The sequence below is a fragment of the Octodon degus genome, unplaced genomic scaffold (assembly GCF_000260255.1).
Source record: "Octodon degus isolate 3935 unplaced genomic scaffold, OctDeg1.0 scaffold00321, whole genome shotgun sequence".
NCBI lineage: Eukaryota > Metazoa > Chordata > Mammalia > Rodentia > Octodontidae > Octodon > Octodon degus.
The window spans coordinates 1,007,065-1,027,421 of NW_004524897.1; the positions used below are offsets into that span (position 1 = coordinate 1,007,065).

General features: G+C 36.8%; 1 protein-coding gene and 1 pseudogene across 1 annotated transcript in view; both read right to left on the reverse strand.

Annotated features, from left to right (window-relative positions):
- The window catches only part of Rnf128 (ring finger protein 128, E3 ubiquitin protein ligase), a 117,083-nt gene that overhangs the window by 71,103 nt on the left and 25,623 nt on the right, over window positions 1-20,357 (reverse strand). The gene's annotated exons all lie outside the window — the stretch shown is intronic.
- LOC105741178 lies at window positions 16,622-16,973 on the reverse strand (annotated as a pseudogene).

A 20,357-nucleotide genomic window follows, 5' to 3' on the forward strand; every position in this document is an offset into this window, starting at 1 on the left:
CTCTCTCTCTCTCTCTCTCTCTCTCTCTCTCTCTCTCTCTCTCCCTCTGTCTCTCTCTCTCTCACACACACACACAATGGTAAGTGCAGCGTACAGTGATGTATGTATATGGTGTAAGTGCTAAGACAAGTATGCACATGACAATAGTGGATAATAGAGAAGAGGTGCCTAAGCAAGAGCAGGAAATAAGGCAAAGTAGCCCAGAGAGGGTTTCATCTATATTGAACTTGAAATGATTAAGCCTTCTAGCCAGAGAACAATGCAAGAAAAAGTACTGAAACATGAAATTGAAAATGCTGGGATCTACAGTTATTATAGGCCTTGAAAGTATCAAATGGTTAGAATCTCGAGTATAAAGGGGAAGATAGCAAGAGATAAAATTGGAAAGGTACACAGGGGCCAGGTTTTGAGAGTTGGTTTGGGGGTTTGATCTTTATCCCAAAATAAAACATAATATAAGCAGGTCTTAAGTAGGGAGTAATATCCACTCTCAAATTTGGAGATCATTGTGGTTCCTCCATGGATAACAGATTGGAAGGGACACAAGTAGCAGCTGGGAGTCCAGATAGAAGATTGTGAGCAGTCCTCCAAATGGGAGGTGAAGGTGGATTGGACTAGATAGATAGTGGCGAATAGAGAAGTGGACAGAATGGAGGTATCCTGGAGGTAAGTTTGGGGTATGAAGTAGGAGTTAGGGGATGCCCTACAATCCTTAGTTTTGAAGACTAAATGGCATTCAGCCAGAGAATACTAGAGGAGGGTTTTATGTGTACAGTGTAAAGGAGGATACATAAATTCACTTTAGACATGTTGATGTTGAGGTGGTTAAGATGTAACCAGGTAGAACTTTGTAGTATGCAGTTTTCTGATTACTGACCATCTACTAGTGCAATGCAGGGGCATATAGAGATAAAGGAAAGAGTTCCTGCTTTGAGTGAGTTCACAATTTAGAGGGATAGATGAAAGAGGTAAAAGGACAACAACATGAAGTAATAAATATTATGGTGGGTGAAAGCACAAGACACTTTAGCAACATGCATGAGGTTCAGTCTTTCAGAAAAAAGTTACCCAAGCAAAAAGGCAATGGTCTTCAGTCATACGCAATAATATATGAAAACCACACGGAACTAATATTCAGTAGGTTGGTATGTCTAGAATGTACGTTGCTGAAGATGAAGCTAGTCAAGCAGGTTGTATCAGAACATAAATGGTTTAGAAAACTGTGTCAAAGAGTATGGACTCAATACACGTGACACATGAGCACACACACATAAATGTAGCAAAATGATTATTTGCTGAATCTAGACAGTAGGTATATCGATACTCATTTTTAGTATTTTTTCAACTTTTCTGTATATTTTATACTTTTTGTAGTATGTTTAAAATCATGAATTTATGTTGAAGCCAGTGGAACATATGAATAATATCATATCTAGGCTTAAACAGATTGGTTTGTACAAAGGCAAAACTGGAGGATAGAGAGACTAGAGGGAAGGCTAAGATCCCCAGATCTATTCTGGGGTGGGGAGGTGTCTAACCCAACTGTGGAATGGAGATCTCTGACTATCACAGTTTGATGATGTGAACCATTAAAGTCATTTTATGAACTCTCTTTGCTCTGAGTGCATCTTCACCAAGCAACCTCCTATTGTCATTTAGCTCCTCATGTAAGTATGCCTACAGGGAGATAATGCACTGATCATCAAACACGAGTATCTTCTCCATTTGGAAGTTATACTTCTCATTATAAATTAATCAATTGACATTCTGGCTCACATATTGGTCTCTTGTGAATTTGGTTAAGTGTGAGTCAGTTCCCAGGAGCCTAGTATCTAGTGATATACCAATCAAATCTCAAAGCTTACAAAGCTAAAAACTAGATTGCATATCATGATTGCATCAAATTCTTTCCACTCTGGGTAATTCTCTGGCTTTCCCCATATTTTTCTGTCTTACTGTATGTTATTTTCAAATTGCAACAACAGTAATGCTACTCAGAGTAACGTTTGTTGATTAGGATCATCACCACCATGAAGGTGCTGGTTAGAATGCAAAAACCACAGATTCCCATCCCAGACCAACTAAATAAAAACTCATCTTTAAAAAAAAAACTCATCTTTTAACAGGATATCCAAATAAATCATATACACATATGTTTGGGAAACTCTGGAGTAGACTAGAGTATTTGTGGCAGCTAGCCAGCACCCAGCCTCTGCTTGAACACTTCCAGGGGCAGAGCTCATTGCCTCATAAAACAGTGCATGTTGAGAAGGACTACACTTCTTTATAGAATGTTCATGAAAATGTAGTCTCATTTTGCTTTAGATAGTCCTCTTGTTCCTACTCCCTTCTTCCAACATTTGGCCCTGAAGGTTTCCATGCACATCACTGGCCATATCCCCAATTCACCAGAGCCTTTTCTCTGAGCAGTCTCTTTGTAGCAGACCCTACCTAATTCCTGACAAACCAAATCTACTAGTCCAGTGGCGGTAAACCTATGATATGTGTGCCACAGCAGGTTGTTCTATGGTTGAAAGCTCTAAAAGGTTTACCATCACTGTACTATCCAAACTTTACTCAGGGTGCTACTCGCTCCAAGTCTATTGACAGGTACTGTTAAATGAGCATACACTATGTGCTTTACTTGTTTATCTCATTTAATCATCACAGATTATTAACCCCATTTTGAAGAAAAGGAAACAGGCTCAGAGAGAATAAACAACATACCTAATCTCATAGCTATGAAGAGAATCAGAATTTTTCATGCAGTTCTGACTCTAAGTATTAATAACTGAAAATGACTCACTGAGTTTCCTTTGGAAAATACACATTCTAGCATTGCTTTATATCAATGAAAAAAGTTCAAGTGATATATTTCTTGTATGCATTTCAGGCACTGTGACTATTGAGGGAGAAATATTTGGGTCGGGAGCATTTGTGAATTCTTCAAATCCTACCACAGAGGCCAACCCTGCCAAATATCTGTATGAGCAATACCAAACTGAAAGATTCCCTGAGCAATGTACTATCTAATGACAAACTCATAAACATAGCCGCGTCTTTCAGGAACAACAGCAGGATACCACTGTGGCAGATTGAGTTTTCCTATCACGTTGAGTTTCTGCAGACATAGAATTGGACAATAGCATTTAATCCTAAATATGTCTGTAAAAAAAATGAAACATCACATCTGGCTTCTTACCATTAAGTAACTGGTAAAGCACAACTGAGACAACTGGTAACCTGGAACCTCACTGATGCAGTGGATATATGGCATAAGACCATAAGTGTATAGAATGTGTAAATAAGTGATAACAAATTTATACTCTAGGCAGTTGCTGTATGATTAGGAAGAAGAGAATGTGGGTATGTTGACAGAGAAGATGTCCAAACAAAACAATACAAAAAAAAAAAAGTCAAAATGTGATGACTCAGCATAAATCCTAGTGATATAACATCATTTGCAAATGTAGAAACTCAGTCAGCTCATACTGCTATGTAATCAGTGTAAAACAGGAGAACCAATATAGTAAAAAAGGCCACATTACCAAAAATGGTATATAGTTTAATGCAAAGCCAATCAAAATACCAACAACATTCTTCATAAAACTAGAAAAAACAATCCTGAAATTTATATGGAACCAGAGAGACTCAAAATAGTTACATGAGAAGTGAGAGCAAAACAGGAAGCACTACAATTGTGGGTTTCAAGTTATGTTACAAAGCCATAGTGATAAAAATCACACAGTACTGGCAAAAAACAGACATGTAGATAAATGGAAGAGAATTAAGGATGCAGAAATATTCTAAGAATATTCCAGAAGATTTTTTAATGTAGCAGTTAATTGGAAAGATTCTCACCCTGACTAACTAGATATACTGATACCTGTGAACTAAGCAACTGCACTGAAGATGGTAATCTGTAATAGTAGTTTAATGCTTGGAGTGCCTGTCATTCTGGTCTTCTGAACAGGGGCTGCTTGTCATGACATGTCAGTTGCTATTGTGCTGTCTCTCGGGTAGATGATTGTTCAAAAAGAAGTGGGTGGTGAAGGAAGGCAAGAGACAGGAAAAGGAATGTTGTGGGACTGTCCTGCTTCAAGGTTGTATATGGCTAGATTTTTGGACGTAAGTGTAAACATAAGAAGTATATAATTCTTTATGCCTATTTTTAAAAATATATTCTAATTTTTAAATGTTTTTTCATCATATTCTGAAGGGACTTAAAGTTCAACATATCAGAACTTGATGAAAAATACCTGTTCCATGTTATGCCTAAGATGTTTGATATGCAGACAGTGAGGTTAAGCTCAACAGCCTATGTTGTATGGTAATAACAATAAGCTTGACTTCTGGATGGTTAGCAACCTAAGTTTGCAGACCAAAATTAGAGAAAAAGGAGGGCTGGAAGGAAAATCAACATTTTGGCCCTAACCTTCTAAGGTCAATTAAGACTCAGGACATATGAGAACTTGTACTGTAACATCATGTAAATCGGTAGTGTACCAAATTTTTTGATCAAAAAGATTATGGGGCCAAAGAGGAAAGTGATCGATGACGTAGAGTGTGAATAAGGAGAGTCACATGGGGAGAAGACACTCTCTCAGGCTTTCACAGAGAGCACATTGGCCAAGCAATGGCCATGACTCATCCACATGGCTGACACTGACAAAGGTTCTACAATCTTAGGTACAGGATCTCAGGATAAATCCTGAGGAGATTTCCCTGACCTTATCAGACCCAAAAGGTACAACTCTTGTTGCATAGGTCCTGCTTTACCTTGGTCTTAACCATCCAGCAGAAAAGTATAAAAACGAAGTATAAGAAGTAAAGCCATGCTGTTATGTTGAGCTGTAGGAGACTCAGGTCAACAATTTTTGACATTGCCAGTGAAGCGGAAGACCCAATACTATAATGGTCTACTGGACTCTTTTAGAATATTTTGCTGAGTTTACACACCTATAATATTCAAATAATGGAACTTAACAAAAAAAGGGGATACAGATGAATGTTCATTTTGTATCTGTGTATTCAAAGTGGTTAGGATAGATATAGTTACGTTTTCTGAATAAATAGAGGGATTTGTTCTAATGGTGTTTGTAAATAGGATATCATGTCCACATCTTGTAGAGCAATTAACCACTAGGAAGAATGTATGCAATGTGTTAATTATTGAAACTGTCCTACCAATTTGGTTTGAAACTGTCTTATTGCTATTTGTTTCTCAATAAAATTATGAAAAAAAATGTTTAACCTTAACCACTAGGAATAATGCATGCAATGTGTTAATTATTGAAACTGCCCTACCAATTTGGTTTGAAAAAAAGAGTGCAGTAAAGAAATAAATAAATAAAGAATATTTAACCTTTTGATCTTTGACAAAGGGGCCAAAAACACACTGGAGAAAAGATAGCTCTTTTATCAAAGTGTGTTGGGAAAACTGACTATATGTAGGAAAATGAATTTAGACACATATGTCTCACCCTGTATTGAAATAAAATCAAAATGGATCAAAGTCCTAAATATAATAATAGAAACACTAAATCTGCTGGAAGATGAAATAGAATCGTTGAAGACATAGTCATAGACAAGGGGTTTCCAAACAGAACTTCAACGAAATAATATAAAAAAATCAAGAAATGGGATTATATCAAATTTTTTTTTGCTTTTTATTTTATTTTATTTTTTTTGCTTTTATTTTTATTTTTTTTGATAACAATAAAATTCTTCATAGGAAAATTTGCATGGGTTTAGGTACACAATTTCTGTACAAGTATAGGCAGACATCATTCAAATTTAAAAGCTTATACATAGCAAAAGAGGCAGCCAGCAGAGTTAAGGGACAACTTACAGAATGGGGAAAAGTTTTTGCCAGCTACTCCTCAAACAGAAGACTAATATCTAGAATATATAAAATACTGAAAAATTTAGACCTCCTCAAAAAAAAATGAAATAAAAACTGGTCAAGTGAAATGAATAAATACTTCTTAAAAGATGAAGTACAAATGGTCAATAAGTCCATCAAAATTATTCAGCATCTCTGGTCATTAGAGAAAAGAAAATCAAAACAACAATGAGATTCTACCTTACTCTACAAAGAATGGCTATCATTAAGAACAGAAAAAACAACAAATGCTGGGGAGGTTGAGGGGAAAAAGAAACCCTTCTACATTTGTTGGTAAGAATATATGAGAAATTCCTTTCTTTCTTTTTTTTTGGCGGAAACGGGGATTGAACTCAGGCCTTTGCACTTGCCAGGGAAGCGCTTATTCCACTGAACCATCTCCCTGGCCCCTGTTCGTAAGAATATAAACTAGTATAACCACTGTGGAAATCAGTATGGAGATGTCTCAAGTAAAAATAAAAATTCCACTTGACCCAGCTATATCTTTTCTGGACATCTCTTTAAAGAATTCAAGACATCATACTTGTAGTGGTTGATACTTTGTGTTAACCTAAGAAGTTAAGAAGTTTAATTGACTCAGTAGAGAACCAGGATTCTGACTTTGTAAATATCCTCATCCTGTACAAGAGGAGAGCATGGACATTGTGTGAGTTCTACATCCCCAACTCAGGTTGGGTAGCCTGCTTATAATATAAGGAGAAGCTTGTTAGAAGCCACAGCTGCTGTCCTTTCCTTTGCTGTTCACTGCTTTTTGCTGCCATGAACTGCTGCTCTGTCATGTGCCACTCTGCCTGGAAGCCTGTCAAGTATAGACTGAAAACTCCACAAACTGTGGGCAAAATAAACCTTCCCTTCCTTAATTTTGGGTGTTGAGTATTTTGTCCCTGCCACAAGTGAAAAGTAACAGACAAAATTTGATACCAGGAGTAGGGTTGTTCCTGTGATTACATGACCATGATGTTCAAGAGCTTTTGGTAATGGCTTATGGCAAGAGATAGGAAAGGTTTGGAGATGTTGCCTATTAGCAAAGAGCTGGAAGGCCTTCAGTTCTTCTGTATGGGAGATTCTGGTCAGAGCTCAGAGGACCATAATTCTGATAGAAATCCTGCCTGTAAAGACCAGGCTTGGGAGGTTTATTCTGGGAAGAGTAACTGCTTTGGTTGTTGGATGCTGGGTGATTTGTGTTATGGATTGGCAGAAAGTTTGTCTGCATTTTGCTTCTGTCCAGAGACTTTGCCTGAGACTGAGATTAAGCACATTGGACTAATAAATCTTGCAAAGAAATCTCAAGGCAGCTGAATGTTGAGGCAGTGTCATGGCCATTATTGGAGAATTTTAGTCAGATATATGTTGAGAGTAAAGTGCAAAGAGCCAAGCAGAATGATATAAAATGCTGTGAGTTTGGTCAGACAGGAAGTGTCAGAAAGGTTGTGGACTACAAAGATCGAGCTGAGATCTCCATTGCCCAGGAGGAACAAGAGAGTAGGTAAGATGTCCTGAGGGCATCACAGGAGGTGGTAGGTTCTTGCCCTTTGCAGCTTCAGAATCACAAAGGTGAAAGACTTTTTTTGAGGAGAAAACTGCAGAGCCCCATGTTCCAGAATGGAGGTGGTGGCCACACCAGGTTCTACAATGGAGGTGACAGCCACATCAAATTCCAGTATGGTGCCAGCATAGAGAATTTGTTCCTGGAATCAGGGTCAGAGTGCTTAGCAATCCAAGCACTAAACCCCTACAGCCAAGAGAGAAGGAAGTCTGGCTACTGTTCCAGCTGGCAGCAGGTTTTGGCATCATCCACATAGTGTTGGTTTTATGTGCATTCAGAATGTTGCAGTTCTGAGGTTAAAAAGGCTTCCACCTAGATTTTAGAAGGCCTGGGAAACCAGGCAATATGCTGGTGACAGGGCAGTTTGTATCGCTGTGAGTGAGAAGCCTATTCCATGAAAACCTCAGAACTCTGAAAAAACCGGGAACATGGATTGTCTCAGGAAAGCTGCAAAAAGGGAGCAAAGCAGGCCTGAGAGAAAATCCATGGGAGCTACCAGCAGGAGTGCCATAGGGGTGGATATATATATATATATATATATATATATATATATATATATATATCCATATAAGGCTTTTGGAGCTCACAACTCATTACAGGTTGCTTTGGATGTTCCACATGGAACTACAGGACTTAATGTTTGCCCTGTGGGATTTGGGACTTGCTTTGGTCCCAATGCTTTGTATTACACTACATAATACCTCTTGGTATATTGTGAGTTTGTTTATCTTGTGCCTTTGAATGTTGGAAGTGCTTAACTTTTCATTTGTATAGGGGCTCACAGTTAAGAGTTTGTCTTACATCTTGGAGGAGACTTGGGATTTGGAGTTTTTTTCAATGATGAAACTGTTAGGACTTGGGCAACTTTTGCAGATAGACTCAGTTTCTTTTACATAAAGGGGTGTGCATGAGTCTTTGGGGGCCAGGGATAGAACACTATGGTTCTTAAGGATTGTTAAAGCTGTCTTATGTCTAAGTTGCAAAATATTAAGAATAAGCATGTCTTTGTATCTGGAAACTGGTTTAAAGAAATATGTCTAGTTGCCAAGTTGACAAGGGGAAGATTGTAGTGGGTGATACAGTGTCAACTTGAGAAGTTTAATTAAGGGACTCAGCAGGGAGCCAGGATTCTGACTTTGTAAACATCCTAATCTTGTGCAAGAGGAGAACATGGACATTGTGTGTTTTACATCCCTACACCAGGGTAGCCTGCTTATAATATGAGGAGGGGAGAGAAGCTTCTGAGAAGCTGCAGCTGCTGCCCTTCCCTTTGCTGTTCACTGTTTACTGCTGCCATGAACTGCTGGTCTCTGCCATGTGCCACTTGGCCTGGGAGCCAGCCAAGTATAGACTGAAACTTCCACAATCTGTGAGCTAAATAAACTTCCCTTCCCCAGTTTGGGTGTCAGGTATTTTGTCCCAGCAATGAGTGAAAGGTAATTGAGACAATATTGTAAGATATATGAATATCCATGTTATAGCATCACAACTCATGGGCCTATATGTCCACCAACAAATGAATGTGTAAAGAAAATGTGGTATATGTACAAAAATGTGATTTCAAAACACAAAGGTTTTATGCTCCCAAAGAAGGAACAGAAGGAGCTTACAGACAATAGGTGCACTAAATCTGAGACTAAGAGCAGTTTTCTTCTATCCATCACTAACAATTACAATTAAGAACCATCAGGCCTGGGAGATAGCTCAGTAGAATAAGTGCTTGCCTGGCCAGCACAGGGTTCTGAGTTCAATCCCTGTTACCTCAAAAAGAACCATGTACTTTATATCAGTATTATATGTTATGCCTTATAGGAAAAAGAAACTGAGGTTTAGATCAAGTAATTTGTTGAGGTCACTGTGGGCCCAAGGGACAGAATTGGAATTTGGCACCCTAAATGCACTCTAATTTTTTTCAAGAAGAGTTCCAGGAAAGGAAGTGAGGACCTTATACTTGTACCACTGAACTATGTTCCCAGCCCTACCACTTTCCATCCTATACAAAACTACCTTCAAAAATAAAGGTAGGGGAAAAATCTTGTATTTATCGAGAATCTACTATGATGTGGCAGACACTTTACAAAAATTAATTATATCATTTGGTTCTTACAATCAATAATATGTAATATCCTTTTATAATTCCCATTCTTTCCAAATGAGGAAAATGACACAAGAAAGGTGAAATATCTTGCTGAAGGTTACACGCCAGTAAGTGGCAGAACTGATATCCACACAGGGATATGTATGATTCACAATTCCATGCCACTGTCATTCTGCTGTATACACAGAGATATTACTACAAGTTAGAAAGGATAGGTGTTTTTCAGTCATATCCAGTAACATACTTCAGAACACTAAGAACCCTTTTACTCTCACTCCTGATGAGCACCCTTATGAATCCTAGATGACAGAGACTATGAGAACACATCTAGTCAAATGCTTCACAATTATTGCCTATAATTCGGTTATAGATGTTCACCCATGTGAATGTTTGGAGAGGAGTGCCAGAGCATGTTTTATGTGTAGAAACAGTGTTTTGTGCCACTGATGAAAACTGGCACAGAAAGTGTATATTTCTGGATACTGCAGAAAACTTGATGTAAATTTGTACACTTGACTTCCACTGGAGGATTAGAGTGAGTTTGAGAAGTGATTTAAGATCACAGATAACCAAAAAGAGATTCATAGTGAGGAATGGCTCAAGGCATGAGAGTAGGAATGGATTCTTGGGAAATTTGGGCAGAACAGGTGCTGAAGGAATTATGGAAGTAAGCGGTCTTTCCCTGTGCTACGAGGCCAATCGACTTGGGAAACTGACTGGTTTCATACAGTCTCTTATCTTTCCTTTTCCCATTTGAAGTAGGACAATGATTCCAAAAGAATTAAATCTGAGACCACAAGAAAATAAGAAAACACATGTCTAGAAAAGATGAGAGGAAAATACTTTTAATGAAGTGAATTATGCCCTACCAAATTGACCACACACTTGAGGTTTATTTCCAATCCATTCATCAGATCCCTATATAATAGCCCATAAAAGAGCCACCAAACTCATTATAGTGTATGCTTTAACTTTTAACTTAGTTGTTGATTGGTAATGTGACATGAAGAAAACATTAAACTACTATGAATAAGAAATTGAATATGTATATCTTAAACCACTTAATGTGGCATTAGAGTAAAGCCTAAAAATTCAGATGTTACTATCATGTGTTGCTTAACTATGAAGAGACATTCTAAAAGATGTAGATAGTACAGCTCACTACACATCAAGGCTATATGGCTTAGCCTATTGCTCTTTAGCTACAAAGCTGTAACATGTTAGTGTACTAGATATTGTAGGCAATTGTAACATGATGTTGTTTCTGGATCTAAAACTAAACAGAGAAAAAATTCACTAAAATGTGAAAATGGTATACCCATATAGTGTGCTTACCATGATTGGAGATTGGCAGACCAGGAATAGCTCTGACTGAATCCTTGAGTGAGTGGCGAAGAAATGTGAAGGCCAAGGACAGCACTGTACACAACTGTCAACATAAACACTGTGCATAGAAGCTACACTACATTTATAGAAAATATTTATCTTGGGCTGGGGATATGGCTCAGTGGCATAGTGCCTGCTTGGCAAGCACAAAGTCACGATTTCAATTTTCAGTACCAAAATAACAACAAAAACAAAAAGAAAATATGTATCTTTCTTCAATAGCAATTCAACCTTAGCTTACTATAACATTTTTAACTTTATAAATTAATTTTTTACTCATAATATTTAGCTTGAAAAAAATGTATTACACAGAGCTATACAATTGTACTTCATATCCTCACTGTTTTAGCTTTTCTTTACTTTGAATCTTTTTATTTGAATGTTTAAACTTTGTTAAAAACTAAGACATAATGCTTTATCCTAGACCTAAAAAGGGTCAGGATCATAAATATTGCTTTCTCTTATTTCCACATCTTGTCACACTGGAAAGTCTTCAGTGGTAATAATGTACATGGAGGTGTAACCTCATAATGACTACAATGCCTTCTGGAATACTGAAAGATCTGCCTGAGGTGCTTCTTGAGGATGTGTGGTTCTTTTTCAAAAATTCATCCATATTGTTTGTGTGGCTTGTTTCTTTTTTTAAATCACAGATTTGCTTGCTTTTCATCATCATGAATGTTCCACTCTATTAATGAAAACCTTTCAGACTTGTAGTACATGTTTTAAAGCTTTTATAAGGAATATATTGATCTCCACAAATTTTCTACTAAAACTTTCTCTGTGAATTTTCTTGTTTGTTTTTTTCCTTCTGTTTCCTTTTTTCTTGCCTCTTTTTCAGCTTTGTATTCTCTCAGTCATAGGACTTCAGATTTTTTAGCTGGTACATGACTGTATACCTAAAGTAAATACTTGTGATCTTATCTCTCCCATGTACAAAAGACAGTCAATAAAGGGATGTAGGCCTTGTAGCCATGGATGTGATCAGTTTAATAAATTAGGGAAAATCTCTTAAAAATGTATGTCAGAAATAATTTTTAACCTATGAAGAAAATTCCTTTTTTAACAGCAACCTCATTTGATAATTGCTACTAGTTCTGGGGCTTCTGAAAAAACAATAAAAATAAACATTCAAGAATGAGAGTATAGTGCAGTGGTACACTACTTGCCAAATATTCATGAGGCCCTATTTTTAATTGCCAGAACTGCAAAATAAAAGGAGAACAAACATCTGTTCATTCACTATGTTCAAGTGAGATTTATCCATGATATGAAAGAATGGCTCAGCACACCTAAATCAGTAAATGTGATTTACATTTTTGACAGAATGAAGAACAAAAACAGTGTCATTGTCTCAATAGAAATAAAAAAATTTCCAGATGATAAAATTCAATATCCTTTGATGATAAAAACTGTCAACAATTATTTATAGAAGGACCGTTCTTCAATATACAGCTAAAGCTAGGGACTGGGAATATAGCCCAGCAGCACAGCACCTGCTTAGCAAGTGTAAGGTCGTGAATTTGATTCCCAGTACCAAAACCAAAACCAAAACCAAATAATAGAAACCCACTGGGAAACTCTTCTGTCTTTCTGATAGAAGCTTTCTTTCCCCTAATAAATATATTCAAGGTCCTGAGTTTGATTACCCATACCAAAACAATCAAAAAACACATCAAAATGTCTATGTATGGCAAGCCCATAGTCAGTGTCAAAGTCAATGGTAAAAAATATTTATTTATTTATTGCGGAACTGGGGATTGAACTCAGGCCCTTAAGCTTGCCAGGCAAGCGGTTATTCTACTGAGCCATCTCCCCTTTTAAATGGTAAAAATTTAAAAGCTTTCAAGAACAAGACAAGGATGCCTATGCTCACCCTTTCTGTTGAACATAATAATGGAAATCCTAACTAGATGAATTGGATAATAATGAGAAATAATAGGCACTTAAATAGCAAAGGAAGAAGTGAACATAACCACGTGACAAGAAATATTGCTGACAACATGGTCATTTACATATAATTACTGAAAGCTGTGAAACATTGATGAGAGAATGTAAATATTATAAACATGAAACAAGATTAATAATATTGACAAGAACAAACATGGGGAAAGGGGATTTAGAGGACAAGAAAGGCAGGTGGGAGAGAAGGGGATTAAAAAAATCAAACTGTAGTATGTATATGTATCCACTCCTTAAGATGATTGTAAACTGCATGTATTGCAAACATATATTAATAAAATAAATAACAAAATTAAAATAAAAAAATTGAAAGTAACACGAATTAAAGGTCTGTATTCAATGCAATCCCTATCAAAATCCAAATATTGTTCTTCACATACATATAAAAAAATCCTAAAATTTATATGGGACCACAAATAATCCCAAATAGACAAAGCAAAGCAATTTTGAACAAAAAGAACAAAGCTGCACTCATAGTACTATTGGATTTTAAGATATATTAAAAACAAATATCTTGACCAGTAGGATAGAAAATCTAGAAATCAACTTACATAACTATGATCAATTGATTTTTGACTAAGATTTCAAGAATACACAATGGGGAAAGCAGAGCTTTCCAGTGCATGATGTTGGGAAAACTGTATATCTACATGCAAAAGAACGAAAATCCCATCTCACCTCATAAGTGCCGACTCACAACGGATTAGATGCCTCACATCTGATTCTCTAAAACTCCTAGAAGATATATATGGGCAAAGCTCAATGACATTGGTTAGACAGAGTTTTCTTGGATATTCCTCAAAAGCACTGGTAATGAAAGCCAAAGTACACCAATAGGATTGTATCAAGGTACAGTGTTTCTGGACATAAAAGAAAATATGAACAGAATGAAGAGAAAACTTATCAGAGTGGTAGAAAATGTTTAGCAATCATACCTCATGTAAGGGGCTATTATCCAAAATATACAAAGAATTCAAACAACTCTACAAGAAATCAACCCCATTTGTAGATGAGCAAAGGACCTGAAAACACATTTGTCAAAAGAATACATACTAATGATCAACAGCTATGAGAAAAGATACTCAGCATCATCAATGATCAGGGAAATGGAAATCCAAACCACAATGAGCTATCATTACATGCATGTTACAATGGAAAACAAACCATACATGTTGTTAAGTATGTGAAGTAAAGGGAATTCCTGTGTTCCGTCTTCCGTCCCTGAGAATGTACATTAGTATAGCCATTATGAAAAACAGTTCCAATGTTCCTTAAAAAGAACACCTAAAAATAGAACTCCTGTACCATATGATCCAGCAATTCCAAAAGTTGGCATATACCGAAAGGACATTATATCAGTACAGGGGAGAGATGTCTACACTGCCATATGCATTGTAGTACACGCACAACAACCTAAAAATGGAAAAAGAAAACTGGTACGTATATACAATGGGATAAAATTCAGCAAATTCAGCCTTTAAAAAGCAGGAAATTCTGTTATTTTTGAAAATAAAAATAAGCTGACAAAACATTATATTAAGTGAAATAAGTGAGGCATATTAAAACAAATACCACATTATCTCACCTGTATGTGGAATCTAAAAATTAAAACTCCTATAGGATCAAGGAGAAGACTAGTGATATCTAGAGGGTGGGGATGGTGTCTATGTGGATGGGTGAAATGGAGTTGATGGCTAAAGGATACAAAGCTTGATTTAGATAAGATGAACTAGCTTTACACAGCATAGTGAAAATATAGTTAATAATGTATTCTTCAAAATAGGTAAAATAATGGATTTAAAATTCTTATCATGAAGAAATGGTATTTGTGGTAATGCATGAGTCTTTTCTTCCCCATTTTTCTTCCTTCCCTCTTCTCTTTTCTTTCCTCTCTTCCTTTCTTCCTCTTCACCTCCACCTCCTCTTCCTCCTCCTCCTCCTTCTCCTCCTCCTCCTTCTTCTCTTCTTCTTTCTCCTTCTTTACTTTGTTCTCTGCCTATGTCTCTCTTTGGTGATGGTGAATTGAAGCTAGGGCCTGACACATACTAGACAAGCATTCTACCACTGAGCTACATCCTCAGCCCAATGTAACTAATCTCAATTTTATTTTTTAAATTTTTTATTAATGCAAGTTTGCAGTATACAATGATTTCATTCATTGTGAGGAGTTGGTAAATATATGTAACACATCTTAATTCTTTTCTCATTCCCTACATCTTTCCATCTATCCTTGATCCTTACAATTTTCTCTTTTAAAGAGAAAAGAACAAAAATTTCAAAGCAAGGTAATAGGAGGCTAGCAATGATTAATATATTACATTTTTATCTTCAAATCAGTTACTCAGAGTACAAGTTCTTCCAGAAATGCAAATTAACACAATACTGAGATTCCATCTGACCCCAGAAAGAATGGCTATCATCAAGAAATAAACCACTAATAAATGCTGAAGTGGCTGTGTTGAAAAAGGAATCCTTCTCCATTGTTAGTGGGAGTTTAGATTGGGGCAATCAGTGTGGAAATCAATGTGGAGGTTTCTCAAAAAACTAGAATTAGAGGTCCTATTTGACCCAGCTATTCACCTTCTGGGTATCTTGCCAGAATAATTAAAAAGCATCATATCACAGAACTACATATGCACCCATGTTTATAGCAGCACAATTTGTAATAGCTAAATTTTGGGAACAACCCAAATGCCTACCAACTGAAGAATGGTTAAAAAAGGTATGGCATTTTTGTACAATGTAGTATTATACAGCTGTAAAGAAAGAAAAACTTGAGGCTTTTATAGGTAAAAAGATACAACTACAGATCATACTCATAAGAGAAATAAGTCAGCCCTGCATATGTAAACACCATGTTGTTTCCCTAGTGTAAAAACTTAAATTTTCTCTTGGAGTTGATGGAATGGTAGTCTTTGTTACCTCTTTCTAGAATGTCCTTGAAAATATTTTGGAGTACTTGGTTTGGTAGTAAAAAATTTCCTCAAATGTTTTTTGTTGCGGAGGTATCTTATTTCTCCATCAGTTTTAAAAGACAGTTTTACTGGGTGCATCAATCTGGTTTGAAGGTTGTTTACCTCTAGAACTTGAAATACTTCAAGCTCTCTTTGACTTGAAGGTTTTTTTTTTTTTGAGAATTCAGCTATGATTTTGATGGGATTCCCTTTATAAGTGATTTGTTTCTTTTCTCTAACAGCTTTTAAGATGCTATTCTAGGGGCTGGGGAGATAGCTCAGTAGAATAAGTGCTTGCCTGACAAGCGCAGGGTCCTGAGTTCAATCCCCGGTATCACAAAAAAAAAAAAAAAAAAAAGATGATATTCTTATGTTGAACTTCTGGAATCTTGACTGTGATATGACTAGATGTAGATTTTTTTTTAATCATGGCTAACTGGAGTTCTATATGCCTCATTTATATGTATATCAAAGTATTTTTCCCTACCAGGGACATTTTCTGTCATGACATCTGTAATAGTTGTTCTATATCATTTCTGCTATCTCGCTTTTTCAATGACTTCAATCAATCTTATTTTTCTTTGCCTCATCTACCACCTGCTGGATTGACTTCTTATGATCCCTTGCTATTAAAAAACTGTTTTTATTATCACTAACTGCAAGCCTAGCTTCTGTGTCTGAGATCTTGTCTTCATACTGGCTTAATCTGCTGTAGATATTTTCTTTTTTTTCTTGCCTTTCATCTTTTATTACTGCAATAGCTTCATGTTTTATTTAGCCTTCTGACTCTGTGCTTGTGCCTTCAACACCTTCACCACGATTTTCTGCTCTTCAACAAGGAAAGCATTCTTGATCCTGTCATGGACGCACTTGGACACATGGCGCCCCATAAGCCCTGCTGATGTGCTTCTTCATTTTAGACAAACTCATAAAATCTTTAGGCCGCACAGCTCGAACCCCTCAAAGTCTGCCTGGGCACACACCACATGCAGATTTGGCGGCCTTCCCAACCTTCTTGGTATAGAGATAAATAATTCTATTCTCTGGGGCTTGAGACAGCCTAGTTTTGTTAGAGGCAGTATTGTAGGAAAGCCTACAACAGTACGTCAGGCGCTGGACCATTGTGAAAGCTTCTAGACACCATACTCAGAAGAACTGCTGTGGAGATTTTCAATGGAATTTTTATTCTGGATATCTGCTGCAATCTGTCTTATGGATTCCATTATTTTCCTATGCTGAGCATTCATGGCTTCCATAATTTTCTTAAGCTTCTCTATCTTTTTGGCTGTATCTGATCTAGGGTCATGAATTATGGTTTTCATTGTGAACACCAACTCTTTAGTTATATGAGAAATTATCACTGCTTCTAGAGCCTCATTTAATTGCTTTGTTGTTACCAATTCAGAGAGACCATGTGGGTGGTTTCAAATTTTCCCACCTCCTGTCCCCCTGGATTTGTCTTTGGTGAACTGGATGTCTGGGATTGAGTCTTGTTTAAGTGTCTTCTCATTTTGTTTTATTTTTTTAGTTTAATTCCTGAAATGATGATTGTAAATTACCTATTGTAGGTTTATTACTATGATTTAGAAGCCTTAGCAAATGACTATTTCCATGAGGTACCTTCCAGGTATAGCTAGTTTTTTGATTTTGAGTCTGTTGCAAGATCTTACCACTTTAATTTGTTGGGAATGACAATTTGTTGGTCTGTTTGGCCCAGATCCTTGTTGTTTGGTACTTTCCACCCTAGCATCTGTGCCCTTTAGTCAATCTCAGTCTTGGAGTACCAGGAAGAACAGCTGTTTAGAAGAATTACATCACTTTTGGCTATAGTGATACTATGAGCAAGGACAACGGAATACAGCCTAGAAAATTACAAATGGAGCTAACTATCAATTTGCCACCTTTAACTATATGAACTAGATCTGTAATTATATACAAAATGTAAAACAAACCAAAAAATGATACACTGTATGCAAGTCCTTAATATGACAACTTTGCCCTCAGAGGTTAAAATGTAAAATGTTTTGGGGAGTAAACAGAAAAATGCAAGAAGAGGAAGAGATTAAAATTAAGGTGGGAGGATAAAGGGGGAATCACACTAACTTTGGGAAACTTGCAGAAGACTGGAAAGAAAGAGAGAAGAGATGAAAAGCATAACAGAATAGAACCACAACCACAAACATGCTAGAAAACACATTCATACTCATATAAAAACAAGATCAAACAATGAAAGAGTAAGCAACACAAATAAAAGTATAATCACCAGCACTACAAAAAAAAGAGAAAAAAATCTACTTCCAGGTTTGTCTCTGCTCTCACTGATAAATAATGTGGGAGACACAGTCCTGATTCATGCCAATATATCACATAAAGCCAGCAGTAGCCTTTCAACACAGTAGTGGATAATTTCAGTGAGCCTGAACCTTCTGGCTGAGACTAGACTCATTTGGCCTGCAGCTCTCAGCACACCTTCCATGGTCCTGATCCCAGTTGGCAACCACAAGATGGACCCAGCAGCCACTCTGATTTCTGAGCTCAGTTGACCTCTCTCCAAGATGGCTCCCAGACAATTGCTCTCTTGTGCAGGACAACTGAGCCCTGAGCCCTCACTGCCGGCTAGTGCAGACTTTCACATGTTATTCCCTCTACTGCTGCATCTTTTCATGGAGGCTTCTGTGGTGGCCTGTAGTCACAGTGTCTACAGGTTTGAATCACTCACTCATTCAGTGAGTCCCATCTTGGGGAGCAGGCACCACCAGCTACCTGCTTCTTCCTCATTGAAGTTTCTCTCTTTATACTCTGTGGGCTGCAGTTTACACTTCAGATCTTTTCTGGATCTAGAGGACCCACTTCTTTCCTTCTCATATTCCTCACATTGTTATATTCCAGTGCCTGAACAGCAACTCTGAAAGACTCTTTTTCTGCTGCTTACCATTCTGCTATTTTTGTGCTCCACCCTTCACATTTGGAAGAACTCTATTTCCATTTTTTTTTCTTATTTTCATCACCCTCCCCTCTCTCCTTCTTATTCCCATTCTCATTTGAAAAAAAAAACTCTCCATACACTTTATTATCTTTCATTTTGCAAGCTAGCCTGATTTGGTCATTCTACTATGTATACAGTTATTTAAAATTCATATTGTACTCAATGAATCCATATAATTGTTGTCTGTAAAAATGAAATAGAACAGAACAAAACAGAAATTTAAATAAGTATCTAATTTTAGGAAAAATAAACACTTCACAAATAAATGAAAAGAATAAACATTCTTCTATGGCAATGAGTAGCCACAATCACCTATTGAGGTTAAGACTTGCCCTTTAAAAGCTAAAGTCTGTATGAGTGTGGGCAAAGGCAGCTACCTTTGTATTCCAAGGGGCAAAGTCACAAATTCACAGCTGCCAGCTATATGCATTAGGATTAGCTGCAGCTGCACCAGTGCTCAAAAATGATCAATAACTTGGAGTAAACAGGTATCTGGCAATAAGTGACCAGGTGCTAGCACATGATTAAGACAACTGAAATTGGCTAACTAGCCACTCATGATCCACACAATTGTCACTCCAAAATTAAATAAATGTTATGACTATGTTAGTAGCAGGAAATATAGACAAACTGATCTACAAAAGGGTATTTTATGGCTAAAAAATTAGTTTTAAATTCACTACAAATTATACAGTATAAATGGTATAGGAATTTTAGTGGAGAAAAATATTAACAGGAATAATAAAAGGAAAAAAGTTCCAGATGTATACAATGGTAGTGTACCCTGGCATCTACAAAATCACTTCTTCATCAGTTGACAATCTTCCAGTTTATAAGGGTGCTAGGTACACTTTCAAAAGCTGTCTCTGTATAACTTTAGGTGCAGATTGTATCATAGTTTTGTTTTCCATGGCAAACTAATTCAGACACAGAAATCAGTGACTGCTTAACATTTTGGATCATTTCAACTTTAGACCCAGAGAAAGCCTTTTACCAGAGGCAGTGAAGTATTTCAGCAATGTTTACTTTATGTGGGAAAAAACAGGAACAAAAGGAGGGCAGAAATTGAAAGTTTGGGTTTTTTGTTTGTTTAAAGAAGAGTCTCATCAAGCTTACTTCCAGTAACCCTACTCATTTATTAAATGGCTTAGTTTTTCAGTAGTGATGGTAAGGTGCTTAAGAGACCTGATAAGAGTATATGTTAGGGCCTTACACAGTGTGTAGGACACAGCACTTTGTTGGTTTTCTAGCCTTCCTCTTCGTTGTATTAAAGACAGAATCAAAACTGTTCAGTACACACATTCAAGAAAGCAGACTGACATATACAAAGTAAGCCACACATATAGCATTCTAGGCAAAGATTTTCAAGTTCCAAGACAGAGGCAGAATTTTTCCCTTGTCACATACTAAAGGTATTTTAGGTAGTGAACAAGCAAAGAACAAGCAAAAGTTTAATAAAGAAATGTTGGGAAAAATATGCTAGATTAATCCCAACTGATCATTGAAGTCAGTATACTAAT